The sequence below is a fragment of the Ctenocephalides felis genome, unplaced genomic scaffold (assembly GCF_003426905.1).
Source record: "Ctenocephalides felis isolate EL2017-DRISC unplaced genomic scaffold, ASM342690v1 CF-g0.4_SCAFFOLD_01170, whole genome shotgun sequence".
NCBI classification, from domain to species: domain Eukaryota; kingdom Metazoa; phylum Arthropoda; class Insecta; order Siphonaptera; family Pulicidae; genus Ctenocephalides; species Ctenocephalides felis.
This window is the reverse complement of record NW_020537324.1, coordinates 48,592,357-48,601,366: the sequence shown is the minus strand read 5'-3', so window position 1 is coordinate 48,601,366 and position 9,010 is coordinate 48,592,357. Positions and strand designations below refer to the sequence as shown.

The 9,010-nt window shown below is 29.3% G+C and overlaps 1 pseudogene; it reads right to left on the bottom strand.

The window, feature by feature from the left end:
* Window positions 1-9,010, bottom strand: part of LOC113367336 — a 32,249-nt pseudogene extending 23,239 nt beyond the window's left edge.

Sequence of the window (9,010 nt, the reverse complement as noted above, 5' to 3'; positions counted from 1 at the left end):
ATTAAATCTTTTGAAATAGATTATTATAAATACTGTAACATTGTGTAATATTATAAGAATTATAAAATGAATTGCAAAGTTGAAAATATTTAGTATAGTATATTAGAACTTAAGTCAGGATTTGAAATAAAGTGAAACAATTTTTTTTCCAAAATCAATTATTTTGTTAAAAAAAACAGAAAGTTCTTTGAATCATTAAAATTGGCGACGTAGTTCTCTCAAAGCTGACATTTTTGCACATTTAGCTCTGGATCTCCAAAACCGCTGGACCTGCCAAAAACTAATCGCCACTTCTCCACGTGATTACGAATTGAATGTTTTTTGGATCATTCAAATCGGAGCTCCGATCTCTCAAAACTCGATTTCTATTTTCTGCACTCTTGCTCCGTATCCGAAAAGGCTGTATATGCCTATGCCAAAAACTAATCAGTAGATCTTCCTATCAATAGGAATCGAATTTTTTCTGAACCATTCAAATCGGTTGATTGGTGCGCGGAAAACGTGGGCGGAAAACGTGGACGGAAAATTGTATCCATACATACATACACACAAACATCCATTTTTTCTGAAGTATTCCAAAATGCTCAAAAACCTTCAAAACGTGAAAAAATATAAAAATTTTCAATTTCGATTTTTAGACGATTACAATAACTTACCCTACGGGAAGTTAAAAAGATGCCTTTATGTGTATACATTTTTGTATCAATAGATTGAATAGTTTTTTCAGAAAAAAATCTTCTGGACTTTGCGTACTGTAATGAAATATTCAAAGAATATTAAATGTTTTCAAATATATTATTATAAATACTGTAACTTTCATTATTCGTATTTTATAGACAAAATATAAAAGCTTATAAATTGGACAATGATGTTTATATAAGTTTACATGAAAAGTGAATAAACAAAAATCAATGATCCCTTTCGAAGCGGAGTTAGAATAAAGAATCTGTCTAATATTTGTAAGAATTATTAAACTGAATTGCAAAGTTAAAATTATTATTTTAAATAATTAGCTAGAATTATTAATTAAATTGAATCCATACATATATACACACACAAACACCATTTTCCAAAGTATGCCAAATTTGTTCAAAAACCTAATAAATAAATATAAAAAAAATTATTTTGGATTTTTTCGATTACTATAACTTTCGCTGCGGGAAAATGTCATTATTATGATTAAATTTGTTATTCAACTGCTAATTCATTTTAGTTCAATTAGTAAACTTCAAGGGTATTACCCACCGGCCGCCACTGGCAGCTTTAATACTGTCCGTTCGTTACCAGAAAATTATATTCTCCTCAGCTTTTGCTTCGCGTTGTTATTTTACCATTGTTCTGCGCTTCAAAAATCATTTGCATGTATTTTATTTGCTAGAAAAAAACTGCCAACTATCGTGAAAAATTTTCTCTATATAGTGATGGTTCGTGAAACTCATTGTAAATATCATAAAGCTAAAACTATTTCATTTCATGTAATGTTTAATGAGCATAATAATTTTGTGAAATTGAAATTGTTTCATAAAAAGTGAATAACTTACAAAATAAGGAAGTAGTTGTAATGGGTGTGGACATATGTTTTCCAATGTACTTTTTAATGCTGATCACGAATCTGAAGTCAAAATTGGGGGTCAAATACAGAAACTGAAAAAAAATAACAAAGTCTCCCATCTAGTAATTAATGCTGAACGCGAATCTGAAGTCAAAATTAGGGGTCAAATTCAAGAAACTGAGAGGAAAAAAATGACAAAGTCTCCAATATAGTAGTTCCTCTGCATCATGATTAAAATTTTATATTTGCAATCATATCCTGGCCTTTTTTTTCTTATATAATTGGTGCAACAAATTCTGCAACACTTTTTCATCTGTATTTAAATTCTTTCTGTATAATCTAGCAGCAATCTGCAAACATATTTTCAAATAACTGCAAATATATTGGCAGATTACCCAGGATCAACAGGAAATAAATAAATTTGCAGATTGCTGCTGGATTCTATAAAACGAAACTCAATAAAGATGTAAAATGCATTGCAGAAACTCGTTTTCTTGGTCATTTCAAGAGAAAAAGACAGAAATTATAAGATTTTAATCATCATGCAAAATAAAATTACTAGATTGGAAATTTTGCGTTGTATTTTTTATTTTTCTCCGTTTTTGCAGTTTGACACCGTCTTTGACTTTAGATTTATTTTGAAAATATATGAGGCACACCCAATACAGACATCTTTTTTATTTTGTGAACCTGTGTAATTGAGTCATTGAAAAACTTAGCTTAATTTAACTTAATTTTCATAACTTACCATTAGTGTGAAAACATATATCAACAATACTGATTTTATGTGATAAATTCTGAATTCTTGTATCATTGCTATCAATTTTTTTAGTGTCTTGTGGTTAAGCAATGTCACTCCCACCAGAAAATTGTAGGTTCCCGGACAGCCTGATGACAAGTGATATCGGTTTGCACTTGAAAATGGAAATCTTTTCAAGTGCAAATAGTCTTTGCACGGCAATGCTTATCTTTATAATATCTAGGTAAGTTGTAACAGTCTTTTTTTAAATTGATGTATCTCAAATTCACTGATTATATTTTTACAAAATAAAGATGAATAGTTGCTGCAATTATTTTTCTATCGAATCAAGTAAAAATAATTTCACAACTATTTGTGAAAATAGTTATTTTCACAAAAATAATTTCATAACTTATTTTTTACTCGTTAAGAAAATCAACTTGTTTCTAATCAACTTGTTTTCTTACACCAACGCAAACAGAAATTAATGCAAATAAAATAGTGTCGTCCATAATATAAATTATCATCATAAAACATAAAATATTTAATGTAACCCGTAACAAAATTTATATTTGCCTACATCTTACAAAATATACGTTTCACTCAATCTTCCTCACTTGAATCTGTATATAATTCTTGCATGTTATAAATAGCCCCAGGGTTTTATTATGGTTCAATTTTATATTGTGTCAAAAATGATGGACCTGCACAGTTCTGTTATTGCGTCGGTCCTGCGGGACATTAGCTATGACAATATTTATGCAGGACGGTTCACATGTCTAATCAAGATAAAAAAATATTTCCATATCGTTTAAGATCCTATTGAAAAAACGCCTGTTTCTAGTTACCCCTGTTACAGATAGCTTCTAGCTCTCCTATGCATTAGCATTATAGTATTAAATACAAAAAAAAATATGTAAAGGTTTTCATTATAAACACATCTTAACAAAGTGTGAATTAACATTCTACAATGATTGATTTAATTAATCTCGGTACTTAATTGAGACGTCCCTTAATAGGTACTGGGCATGAATGGAAAGTTCATCGTTCGTCGTGGGATTTTCTTCTACAGAGTATCAGAAGATTTTCAATTACATTGTGCGAAACATAAAGCGAATTGAATTTATTTTTTTAAAGCACAATCGCGTGCAAATGAATGTCTTGCAATTATTTATAGATCTGCATCAATCATGAATTACTTCTTGTTAAGTTACTCTGAACGATTGTGTTTATAAAGCTATAAAGGATAATTAGCGCTGCTCTGCACAGAGATATAAAGTTGTGCACATTTATTTCTGTTCTGAATGTTGGTATTTATTTTTGAGCAAAAATGGTAAAATTCCTAATTTCACCTTATTTAAAAAGGTGTACACAATCATAAATAGTTATTTATGTATTTAAAATTCAATGTATGTCTGACTGTGTGTATGTAAACGTTATGCTCATAAACCATGTCCGATCGCCGTGAAAATTTAAAAAATTGTTAGATAAATCTTCGGACCGGTTTTTTTATATTTAGATAAAGCCAACTGGTAGTGGCTTTCCCCGACTTCACTTTACCGATTAATTTTTATTTTTTTATATTTTTTATTATTTATTTATTTATTTAGCAATATATACCTTATGTTAGACAGGACAACTGGTAGATAGACAAATATGTAGACAGATAAACAGGTTGACAGGTTAACTTGTAGACATGTAAAATAGGATGACAAGTAAATTGGTAAACAAGTATATTTGGTAAACAAGTAATTGGTTGACAGGTAAAATGGTGGATTGATAAACAGGTTGATAGGTAAATTGGTGGATAAGTAAAAGGAAAGACAGGTAAATTGATAGACAAGTAAATTGTTGAACAGATAAATTGGTGGGCGGATAAATTGGTAGGCCGATAAACAGGTTGACAATTCATGGACAGGTAAATTGGTGAACAGGTAAATTGATAGACAGTTAAATTGATAGACAGGCAAACTGATTGACATGTAAACTAGTAGACCGATAAATTAGTGGACCAGTAAATTGGTTGACTGATAAACAGGTTGATAGGTAAAGACAGTCGAAATTTTGTATATTATTGCTTAGGTACTTGCGCTTGTGCACATTTGCACATTTGCTTCATATACATCAATTAAATTTTTGTTGGTTTCAATAGGAACTTCACGGCTTCTCTAGTATAAAAGAAACATTTGATGGAAATATTTTACAGTTGCAGGTTATTGCTCTCCACCTACGGAAAACTGACGCCTAATATATGATTATAAATTAGGATTGAGTGCAAGGTGGAAGCTAAATATACACTTAAATCATTTGCTGAAAAAAATCTTGACAGCGTACAAAATGTATTTTTGGTGCATGTAGTTGGTAATAAACTTACCAAATACTTACCAATAACTCACTTATAAACCTTAGTAGTAAACAGCAAGATAAAATTTTACCTTAAAAATGCCTGATATCCTTTCATTATTCTCTGTCTTCAATTAGGAATTACGAATTCTATTTGAGATCTAGAATTTAGTTAGAAATAAAATAATGAGTTGTAAAGGTAGTAGGGGAGACTGGGTACGGTCGTGATATCCGTCATAGCCGCCAAAGTATAGGAGAAACTGGGTACGGTTGTGCCAAGGTACAATAGTGATAGTCGTTATAGAAGCAAAACTAAATTAATTTTGAGGTAGGGTTCAAAGGAGAAAGATAAGGTATGTATGTTCGAACAAGTTCCCATTGTTGCTATCAGTCTTACATTAGCATGATCTATAGATCGCATTACTCTTAAAGAGTAAAAAGTAAGTTTTCATGTTCGAATTCTTTTAATAATAACTGATAATTTGATACAGATTGATCACTTTATCTGTTATTTTGCTGTAAGTTGATCATTAGTAGTTTTTTACAATCAATTAGTTTTTGCTAAGATAATTTAGCTCAGTCTAAAGGATGATTTGTTTTCAAAAGTGTGACATGCATTTCTTGTTCTTTTCAGGTGAAATTTACAGATAAAAAAATGAGAGAAAAATTAAGAGAAAATGCAAAATATAAAGGAAAAGAAAAATTCCATACAAGACAAAAAAGTTTTACAAGAATTCTTGATAACGTTTTTTAAAAAGTATGTTTTGTTATAAACTGGTATATTTTATTCATAGGATTTTTTTAAATGTTTATGTTGTGATTTGTTGTGTAGTATACAATAAAAGTCGTTATTAACCATTTTAGTGTTTATACTTATTATTTATAACTTATTTTATGTCGGTCACATCCGTCACTAGTGGGTGTGGACGAAAATGAAGAAGTGATAAAATTTTTAGAAGGGCAGGTTTAGCGGTTTCGGAAATCAAATTAAAAAAAAAAAAAATTTGGCGGTGAAAAACATTCATAAAACATATGCGCATAAAATTATCAGATATTTTATAGACATTTTAATACAGCTTTGGAAGTACATTTGCTTTGAAAAAAAAATCAAAATTTCTAAAATAATTTAAAACACTAAAAAAATTCTAGTTTTCCATGTCATTTTTTTTCAAAAATTCAAAACATTTAAAAACCGTTTACATTTAAATTTTTTTTCAAAGTTTAAATAAAAATTTGAATCTTTTTTGAAAATTATTATTTGCGTTACGGAAAGTTCTAGCAATTTGACTTAAGTCACGATGCCATGCAGCACTAGTTTTCCATTGCGTTCAATTTACTTTCGCTCAAATGAGTTTCATATCCGTACTCATGTTCAATTTTATCTGAACACCTAAGAAGACTCGGTTATCAATATAAATGAACTAGTTCGTTCAACGGGAAATAGGAAACATGTAAACTATAAGGTATCAAGGTATCACAATGATGCCTATGCTACATTTCCGTTTTTGGCGCATAAATGTCGCACGCATGGCCGGTCAACCAACCAACCAACTGACGATAGATAAAACAACACGGCCGATGTCCGTTTGCCTAATGGCCTTTTTGCTTAAATATTTACTTGTCATCAATTACGCGCGATCCTGAATGGAACACATGACAATACAACGACACTATTTCATATTATTTTTGGATTAAATGTTGCACAGAAAATGATCGTAAACGTGTTATACACAACATGTATGTATATATACAACATGTGTTATATAACTAGGTGAATTATGTAGCCGTTTTAGTGTTTTCTGGCTGTTACGAATATTTTTTTTAGTCAAAATTCCGAAAAAATGTAGATAAAACTGGTGGTGTATGGCATTCAGGCAAATAGTGCCTTAAAGCAAATTTCTGGAACATCCCGTACTGCAACGAAATATTCAAAGAATATTAAGTTTTCAAATATATTATTATAAATACTGTAAATTTCATTCTTCGTATTTTATAGACAGAATATAAGAGCTTATAAATTGGGCGATGATATTTATATGAGTTTACATGAAATGTAAATAAACAAAACTCAATGATCCCTTGCGAAGCCGAGTTAAAATGAAGAATCTTGTCTAATATTTTCAAGAATTATATAAACTAAATGGCAAAGTCAAAATTATTTATGTCAAGTATTTTAGCTAAAATTAAAATTGAAATCCGAATATTTTCGATATTAAAAAAAAAATTTTTTTTAAATACAGTTTTTTTTTTAACTTGCTGTAGGGTAAGTTATAGTAATGGGCCGAAAATCAAAAATGAAAATTTTTGCATATCTTCACGTTTTAGGGTTTCTGAACATTTTGGCATACCTCAGAAATAATGGACGAGTGTGTGTGTGTGTTTTGTATGTCCGCATTTTTTCGTCCACGTTTTCGGGTGTATGGATTAAACGATTTGGATGGTTCAAAAAACATTCGATCCCTATTGATAAAAAGATGTGCTAATTAGTTTTTAGCAAAGGCAAGTCCACCAATTACGGAGATACGAAACAAATAGTGCAGAAAATAGAAATGGTGTTTTTGAGAGAACGGAGTATCCGATTTGAATGATCCAAAAAAATATTCAATTTGTATTAGTATTTTGGCAAAGACAGGTTCAGCCATTTAGAAGATACAAAGGTAAATGTACAAAAAATGGCAGTTTTTGAGAGAACTAAGCATCCGATTTGAATGATTTGAAAAACTTTCTGCTAGTTTCAACAATATAATTGCTTTTGGAAAAAAAATTGTTTTTTTCTATTTTTTTATATCGAAATTCCATTTTTTCATATCAAAAATAATTCAAATTTTAATTTTAATTCTGGCTAAATTTCTAAAGCTCACTTATATACATTTTATAAATAATTTTAACTTTGTAATTCAGTTTATATAATTCTTATAAATATTAGACAATATTACAGTATTTATAATAAACTAATTGAAAACGTTTAATAATCCTGGAACATTTCGTTACGCTGCGGGAAGTTCTTGCAATTTTCCTTAAGACACGATGCCATATAACGCTAGTTTAAATTTTGAAATAAAAAAAATAATAAAGCAATCGTTTCGTCAGCACAAGCAATTCTGAAGTTTTCTGAATCATTCAATTCGGAATGCCCGGTTCTCGCAAAAAGCGACTTTTCATTTTCTGCACTCTTTGCTTCGTCTCTCGGAAACGGCTGGATCGACCTTTCCCAAAAACTAATCAGCACTAATAATCAGTAGGAATCAATTGCTTTTTGAATCATTGAAATCGGTTGAGCAGTACTTCCTAAAACGTCGACGAAAAGTTTTATCCACACATACACACACACACTAGAAAACTAGCAAAAATAAATATTTGTGATAAAATACACATTTTAAAAAATCTATTTAAATACAAAATTGATAATCTTCAAAATCAAATCTTCAAATCAAAAAATCAGATTATTGCAGCAAAAGGAAACATTTCAGCATATGTAATTGAACCCGCGAATTTATCAGAAATCCTTCGCATAGTCAAATGATATATAGTAACAAGATAAAATAATGATAATAAATTGAATAAATCGTAAATTAAATGGAGATTATTTCACAGAAATGTTTATGGTTTCGAATTAATTCAACATTGCGATTAAGAAGAATTGTGATAATTGTAAATGTTGGACTCACATTTAAGTTAATGGTTACAATCATGATTATTATACAACGGTAATGATAGACTGTAGAGGTACTATAACTAAATATGTTATTATTTTAATAGCCTGTAAAATTTATATATTGATTTTAAGTACATATATGAAATAATCTCGTTTGTGATTATGTAACATTAACACTTTTATTAACGACTCTGAGATCTAGATTTATTAATAAAAATCAAACGTTATTCATTTTATCAAGATTTTGTTAAATTGAATTTTAAAATTGAAATTTCTTAATGCACTTTTCCTACTATAAAACGACAATACAATAAAATTCGATGTATGAATCAGCAGCATTGCAAATTGCAATAGCATTGTCTACGAAATTATATGTATACTACGTGAAAAATTTAATTTTGAATAAAATTGTATTAGCATCGAATAAAAAATTGATTATGTAGTATTTTAGAACATAAGAAAAACGCAAAAAAACCTACTAATACAATTACGTTATATATTTCTTCAGACAATTTACATGGTAATGTAAGTTAATTGTAATTAACGTTAAATTGTTATATTTGGCGAAGACGTACAGTAGCCATGAATATTTGCTAACAAAACAAATTTTATTGACCTTTTGACAAAAATTACAAATTACAAATTAGTGAAGAAGTGCATAATACGTACCGAAATTTTTATCCGTCAGACGTTGTGAGTTGTCGATATCTCCATTATCCAT